This window comes from Bos javanicus, chromosome 2 (assembly GCF_032452875.1).
Source record: "Bos javanicus breed banteng chromosome 2, ARS-OSU_banteng_1.0, whole genome shotgun sequence".
Classification (NCBI taxonomy): domain Eukaryota; kingdom Metazoa; phylum Chordata; class Mammalia; order Artiodactyla; family Bovidae; genus Bos; species Bos javanicus.
The window spans coordinates 52,842,944-52,851,323 of NC_083869.1; the positions used below are offsets into that span (position 1 = coordinate 52,842,944).

An 8,380-nucleotide genomic window follows, 5' to 3' on the forward strand; every position below is an offset into this window, starting at 1 on the left:
ACTTCCTGCATTGTTACCTGTTCCCTTTCCTCTTTAAGACAAAGGCTTTCATTGTCGTCATCCCATGAAAAGGAATCCTCCAAGTATCTGTGATGCCCTAGCTGCATGTGAGTTACATATGACTTCAGAATCCCCACATCCTGTGGCCCATTTTCTAATTTGGAATTTGGGGGTCAGTGCCTTCTGGGGTCCTCCCAGCACCTAGCACCACCTTGAAAGTAGAGTCACTCAGTTGTGTCTGACTCTTTGCAACCCCATGGACTGTAGCCTATCAGGCTCCTCTGTCCATGGGATTTTCCAGGCAAGAGTGCCTGGAGTGGATTGCCATTTCCTTCTCCAGGGGATCTTCCCGACCCAGGAATTGAACCCGGGTCTCCCGCATTGCAGGCAGACGCTCTACCATCTGAGCCACCAGGGAAACCCACCTTAGTGATTTCCTTTTTCTCCCATATCTCTGTGGTAATGACTTTCAACCCTAGGACAGGTTCTTCGTGGTTCCCATAAACAGATACAAAGAACTGATGTTTCCTAAGAGATAATCTGGTACTTCCCCTGGTGGCTCAGCGGTAAAGAATCCACCTGCAATGCAGGAGTCGGAAGAGATGCAGGTTCGATCCCTGGGTTGTGAAGATTCCCTGGAGGAGAGCATGGCATCCCACTCCAGTATTCTTGCCTAGAGAATCCCATGGATAGAGGAGCCTGGCGGGCTACAACCCATAGGGTTGCAGAAGTTGGACATGAATGAAGCGACTTGGCATGCAGGCACACAGAAGATGATCTAAAATGTGTACTGTCGTATTAGTTACTGCATTTAAATAGCAGACCCAAGATGGAATGCTGGAAGATGGGATTCCTACTGGAAATACTTACGTAACACTTTTCTCAAGGAATTTGAAGTCCTTTATATCTGAAAATGTAATGTTTCCATCACCATTTCACAAGTGAGAAAATTAAGGCATCATGTTAAGGCTTATGTAGGAGCCAGACTGCCTTATAGAAACAGAAGGATGTTTTGTGTCTTTGTATAAGCCTTTCTCTGCATAGGACAGTGTCATTGTCACCTTCCAGCCTTTCAGGAAGCACCAAGTTCAGTGTTGATGACTCACTGGGACCTCTGGTTCCCTATTATTTCTCCCCTCACCAGGCAAAGGACAGCAGGAGGTGGCCCACACACGTAGTTGGTAGAAAAAGGGGCAAGAGAGACCCTGTGGTTTTGCTCATATTTTAAGTATTTTTATTATGACTGTTATTATATCTGTAGGGAAGCATTGGGTTGCTACATCCCATCCCAGGCCCTTGCCACTCCCTGTGGTCTTAACACTCTGTAGGACTTACACATGATGTAACTTCCCTGGCCCTCCTGGTACAGCATTTGTAACCTCCCCATTTTAGATGTGAGGACACTGAGGGCTGAGTCCTGGCTGAGTTGCTTTGGGTCCCATGTAGACACAGGTCTAGACTTCAGTCTCTTTCAGGAGGTTGTGGTCAACTCATTTGGTCAAGTGGTATAGTAGTTTGGTGGTGGTTTAGTCACTAAGTCATGTCTGACACTTGCAACTCCATGGACTATAGCCCACCAGGTTCCACTGTCCATGGGATTTCCCAGGCCAGAACACTGGAGTGGGCTGCCATTTCCTTCTGCAGACCATTCCTTAAAGGAGGTGAAGGGGAATATATCTATCTGTCCATCTTTTCCCCCTTCCCTCCCCCTCCTACTATCAGAAGAAACACAGAAAAAGAAGTTGCTAGTACTTGGCTATAGATTAATTTCATGTTCCTCCTGCCTGGCCTGGTTATACTTGTAGTCCAAGCAATCATAAGGAGAGGAATGCAAAAAAATTGACTTCTGGTCCTAAACTCTCTTGACTTCTGGTACCTGTGATGTTTCTGAATAGCGGAGTCTTTTTGCCTTTCACATCATACATGTAGACGCTACCTATCAAACAGATAGGCTGGCCCTCTATCCAGAAGGCAGTCCCCACGATCTCGCCCTGTGCAAAGGGCCTAGGGCAGAGGGGGCAGCTGGCATCAGTGCAGAAGCACCTTTAATTGTGCAGCAAGGGCCCGCTTCGTCTCATCCCCAATAGATAACCCAGAAATTACATCCTGAAACTTACTTCCCCAGGAAGAAAAGGAAGAGGAGGAATAATTTTAAAAGAAGATTCTAATACAGTATTAGACTGTAATTCATAGGGAAATTTATGCCTGAGATATGAATTTCTGAAAATAGCATTTTTTAAAGGGAAACACTGACACATCCTTAATTATAGAGTAATAAATACCAATGGTATATTATCTTCTGATATTTCCTTACACAGATATCAAAGCACGCAGCTGTCTTTGAAAACTGATAATCAAGTACAATGTAAGTGTATTGCATCTTGAGCTTACAGCACGCCCTTTAACTAAGCAGCCTCATGGAGCACTTAACAGTGAGAAACAGAGCTGCTTCGAGTAGAAACCTAACTGAACAAATTAGACTTGAATTGTAACTTAAGAATCATAGTCAAACCAAAATGCCTGTCCTTGCCAGGAAAGGCATTCCAAAGGCAAAGAGCATGCCAAGTAAAAAGCCTTTGCTTCAGGATTATGGAGGCAGTTCTCAAAAGCCAGCATAACTTAATGATCAATCAGAAAAATATAGAGCAGTAACTTCGCAACCAAAGGATGCATAAAAATTGTACAAAGCATTAGTAGTGGAGTAGGGAGGAAGAATGGGATTTTAACAGAAAGTATTAAGGTCTTAGAAAGCTCTATTTATTGCTTTCAATCCAGGCAGCAAAAAGAAAGACAAACATGGTCAAAGAAAAAGTACGTGGACAAATGTGGGGGGTAGGAAAGGAAATGAAGGTTAAACAAGGCCAATATGATTCAGAATGAAAGGGAGGGAGGCGAGGATAAGGAGCCAGCTGCAATTACTAAATGTTACATTAAGAAGAGCTGCAATGGAGAGGGGAGGTCTGGATATTTGACTAAGTGGATTAATGCCTTCTTCCTGGGGTGTCTGAAGATGTAGATTTTAATTTATTTGGTACAGGATTTTATTGTGAAATTCTTAGCGGGATGGGGATAAATAGAGACAGTTATAAACACTTAGAAAGTAGAAAAGGGGAACATAATGCTTTTCATAAATTTAACTATAATAACATAGTGTTTGAAGCTATGGACACAGGTAAATGGAAAAAAAAAAATTAGTCCATAATAGTAGAACTTACAGGAAATTTAGATGAAATTTAAAAGGCAAAAAAAAAAAAAAAACAGAAGTGTGAAGCCAAGGATTTTGAATGACTTAGGGGCTGGTTTTATTGCTGCTCTCCTTTCTCCACCCATTAAAAATAATAAATCATAACTCTGGCATTTAGAAACCTAGTCATGAACATCATTTATTAATATAAAGTTGATCCTGTGCTGTTTTTTGGTGGGTGGTAAAAACACGAACTAACAAAACTGGCCTAAAACAACGATAGCAGAGTGATCCTCCCAAACACAGGGAAACTATAAGGAAAAAAAAACTCTTAATTTGCTCTTTCACCTTATTTATTTTGCTGAAAGAGAAAGTCAAAATGTGGAGTGCATGTGGCTAAATCAAGACTGGATGCTTCAGAGTAGATTTTAAAGATTTTCCCAAATATGTATCAAAGGGTGGGGGAGGCTTGGAACCTACTGTGATTTACAGCAATTTATTAATCTGCTCATCTACTACCACTTCTGGGAAAAGTGGCAAATAAGGAAGGAAGGCTCTCTACCTTCCGCAGTAGAAGCGAGGACAGCAGAAATTTAATCGCGTTCCCTGAGTGGAATGCTTCTGTCATTTGGCTGGCAACCGGTCCACGAACTTACTGGTTCAGGCGTTTGTCTGGCCAATAACGGAATCATTTAAAGTGAAAATATGGATCAGGAGGTATTTAAGAATTACTGATATGCAGCTATTAATCTTGAATGCAAATAGCATTATTTGGGGTGTGGGCAAATCACTTAACTGGAATCACATGAAAAAGCACTTTGAATTTTTTTTTTTAATGCTGTAAGGAAAATGGCACTGGTGGAAAAATTACAAATAAAATACAGGAGAATACCTACACAGAGGAAGGCTGGTAACATGACTAAGCAAGGTGGTCTTACTGCCTCCAACCTGCTGCATCATTTTTCTCAGTAAACAGATTACTAACAAACAGAGTCAAATACCTCTATTTCTCAAGCTGACTCCGCAACAAGAGGAATAAAATACGGAAAAGTGCAATGCCTGGTGGCTCGGGGTTATCCTCAAAGGTCATCCCTTTAGTTTCAGTGTTAAAAATTGAGGGCCTAGAACTAGAGATGTGTGATGGTCACAGAGTGGGATTTGGCTTCTGAACACCACCCTACCCTAAGTGAAGGATTTAGGACGTCACGGAGTTGAAGTGGCATCTTAAATCCCAGGAAACATGGTAGAGACTGTTTTGCGATCATAATAAGAGAAAAGGTATCAACGCATACATCTCTCCTTTTTCCTCCAGAGTCCAGAACCATCGAGAACCTTGTGCTCTCTGGTGCTTGCAGCTAAGTTCCCTTTCTATGGGCTCAACTTTGCTCCTGGATTTCTAATCCTGTGATGCCAGGCAAAGGGGAAAAAAAAAAACTTCATCTATAAAATTGCGAAACAAAACGTGCACGTGTATGCATGCCTGTTACTTTAACCGTCAAATATTAAAACTTAAAAACGTGTTTTAAAACGTTTTTAGGAAACAAAATGTACTCTAACGGAGTATTTCTAGTCTTTTTTTTTTAATATATAGAGGGTCTCAGGACCTCTGGGTGCATCAGCAAACGGTCCTCCTACACGAGGAGTGAGCAGCTGCGATCCGGCCCCAGGCACCACCTACCCAGAGTCATCCACTGCCTGATGTTATTTTACATTTGCCCTGTTAATAAAAGGGGTGTGGGGCGAGAGCGATGAGAAGAGGCATTCCCCCCCCACCGCCCCGCACCCCGACCCCACCCAGCATTCTGTATTTCCTTTTGTCGTGGCAGTCAGCTGACACATGGAAAATGTGTACGGTTTTGCTTGCCTTTTAATCTGTAATTAAGGATTCCTTGTCTGGGGCCGGCTACTTCTTTGCTCCTTCCCTCCCTTCCTCTCAGATCTTCCGCCCTCGGTCAGGTCTAGCCCTGCGCCGCAGGGTAGGGGCTGGCGTGGCCCGACTGGGCCGTGAGCAGAGGGGTGGCGGCGGGGCGTGCGGGCCTCGGCCTTACGCAGCGCTGGCCTGCCCAAAAGCGCGCGCCCGGGCGCCAGCCCCAAGCCTCCGACGAGCCTGCGCCCAGCGTCGGGAGGACAGCGTGCCGGAGCCTCCGAAACCGAGAAGGGTTGGGAGGGTCCGGGGCCTCCGGGTGCTCGCCGCGCACCTTCTCCCCCAGGCCGATGTGCCCGAGCTCCGGTTCGAGGCGGCGCTCGCCCTCGATGCCCCGTTGGGTCCCGTCCAAAGCGTCTGGAGGTAGTTCGACACCTCTCCGGGCGCGAGAAAACGGGGCACAGTAGGACGTCGAGGGCGCAGAGTCCTAACCGAGTCCCCTCGGCAGCGCTTGAGCCCAGCACCGAGAGCCAGAGGAGCCGCGAAGCCGCTGGAGGCGTCCCAGGCGACCGGACGGAGCGAGCCCCGAGCGACCGCCGCGCTCCCGCTCACTCTTGCGCGGACTCCGGGCAGAGCCGCGCCGGCACGCGCACGCCAACGCGCGCACAGCCCGACACGCGCACACTGTCGCGCACACTGTCACGCACACACGCGGGCACGCTCCCTGGCACGCGCGCACCGACGGTCACATGCTGACACACGCACACGTGGCGGGTGGCCCAGGTCTGCCCTGCTGCTTCGTGCCGGGCTGACCGGTCCCCTTCCGCACCACCGGGAAGGCGGCGCAGCCCTAACGGGCAGAATTCTTCTCAGTATTTTACTGAACCTGGTGCCTTGAGTCGGCCAGTATCAAATCTCAGGGAGAGAATCCAATGAAGATGAAGCGAAAGCAAAGAGAATGATTTCTCTCTCTGTGTCCTTTTAAAAAATTTTAACTTAAGCAAAAGCAGAGAAGGGAGTAGGGATGGGCACTGCAACTCTCCAGGCAAAGATTCTGGCTATTAATGTTAAAACACTCCTCTTCAACTCTCTCACATATTCAGACTTGTGATTTTAATCCCACTGCCAGCCCTAAGGTTGCTTTCCCTTTCACTTCATACCTGTGTTCTAGATTGCAAACTTTCTCCTCCTGACTACCAATTGGTTATTTAGGTGGAGCAAAGAGAGCGGGGGAGGGGCGGGGGGGCGACAGAGAAGTTAAGCAGTGTTTAGGTAGAAGAATATTTAGAAGCATCGCGTTGATTTCCAAAAAACTTGGGAAAACGTTAAATATCATTTGTAGGCGTCTTTATTTTTAAAAGGACCTCTTTCCCTCTAGTATTACTATTTGTCATTAGGTATTTATTTGTGTGTACACATTTAAGACTGTGTGTGTCAGAGAAAAATGCGCCTTGTTTGTGGTTTCAGCAGGCCCCTTTGCTTTTCTGACCATCTAGGGTGTATAGCATCGGAGAAGGCAATGGCACCCCACTCCAGTACTCTTGCCTGGAAAATCCCACGGGCAGAGGAGCCTGGTAGGCTGCAGTCCATGGGGTCGCTAAGAGTCGGACACGACTGAGCGACTTCACTTTCACTTTTCACTTTCATGCACTGGGGAAGGCAGTGGCAACCCACTCCAGTGTTCTTGCCTGGAGAATCCCAGGGACGGCGGAGCCTGGTGGGCTGCCGTCTATGGGGTCGCACAGAGTCGGACACGACTGAAGTGACTTAGCAGCAGCAGCAGACTGTGGCATACTTTCCTCTTTGTTTCCCACCTATAGAGATTGTAGGCCAAAGTGGTGCACTGCAGTGACCAAAGATAAGAAACCTTAGCTGGAGTGTTGGTGACCATCACTGGCATCCATAGCTCAAGATATTACCCCATCTGGTTTGAAATATTCCTCAAATTGTAGACTTGAAGATAGAGGTTGGCTGATTTAAAATGTTTAAAATGTGAGAAAGAGCAGTCTAGGAGTAAACCGAGGTAGGAGAGGGTGGCCAACCCAAGCTCATCCTTGAAAGGCAGAGCAAGAACATTTGGGAAGTACATAGAGACAATGGAGTCTGTAAACAGTGATAATCAGGGCTTTCAAAAATCATAAAATGGATTGAAATATCTGATTCATTATTTATTCATCACTACACAACTTTGCATATCTGAGAAGAATGTTTGAAAACCGAGTGCCTTCTATTTTGTGCATCAACCAGATGGATCTCCTTTCCAAAATGTGGCCAAAGGGTTAAAGTTGTAATTTTAGAAAGGAATCTCAGGAAATGACACTGAGATCGGATACATTTCCTTTTCTTTCTGGCAATAATATCCTTCAAAGGAAAAAATACCTACTTATTGATATAATGATAATGTTTCTCATTCAGAGTACAAGTGTCAGAATGATCCCTGTTTGTGGAAGTGCTTTTAAAACTGTGAGTACACTTTGACTACTGTGAGAACTGATGAGCCAATGAAGGGGAATGTCTTTTAACTCCATAATAGCAGGTTACATTGTAAATGAACAGTGATGGTCAAATAGCCAATTATGGTATAAATATCCCTTGTTTACAGAGAGGTGTTAAATGAACCTTTGGAGTATAAAGTATTAGTCCCATCTAAGCCACCATTTGTTCTTCAACCCAGTATGTCTTCCCTTAAAAAGGCCAGTGCCATTGTAGGTAATATGCACACAGAACATACTTCTCTGTGTTGATTTTAGTTTGCTTTATTTCAATGCACACTGTTGTTTACTTTTTAAAATTTAAATAAATGTCAGCATTGTATAATTTCTATGTTAACAAAGCAGTGAGCAAAATCCCTTGTATGTTTATAAAATATTATTGTTTAATTCACATAGTTTAGAAATTCCAAATGTTGAGAATAGGAAGGAGGCCAAATACCATCTGTTTATAACTATGATGCATCGTAATATGTGTACTTTTTAAAGGAGTTTGGTCAATCATGCCACTATTTTATCTGCTTGGAATATGTTGAAGATTTAAAATGTAATTTACAGGATTACTTTTAGTGCATTGCATCCAACTGTGAGTTGTAAAGAAATCGGTCTTTTCTGTTTTTCTCAAATTAATCATGTAACAGCCCCAATTAATGGGGGCTGTTAAATGTGTCGCTTTTTGCTTAGCTCCAGAATTCTTCTAACTTTGGCTCAGTCCACCTTCTTGATGCTGATAAAAACTCCAAGGACAAATGAAACAAAACACTCCTAGCTGTGTCTTTCTGCCAGGAGATATTCACTTAGAATGGGAGGCAGGGTACGGTAGCTAATAATTAGCTAGCATCA

General features: G+C 44.7%; 1 protein-coding gene across 1 annotated transcript in view; it reads left to right on the forward strand.

The window, feature by feature from the left end:
• Nucleotides 1-8,380, forward strand: part of GTDC1 (glycosyltransferase like domain containing 1) — a 504,344-nt gene that overhangs the window by 437,044 nt on the left and 58,920 nt on the right. The gene's annotated exons all lie outside the window — the stretch shown is intronic.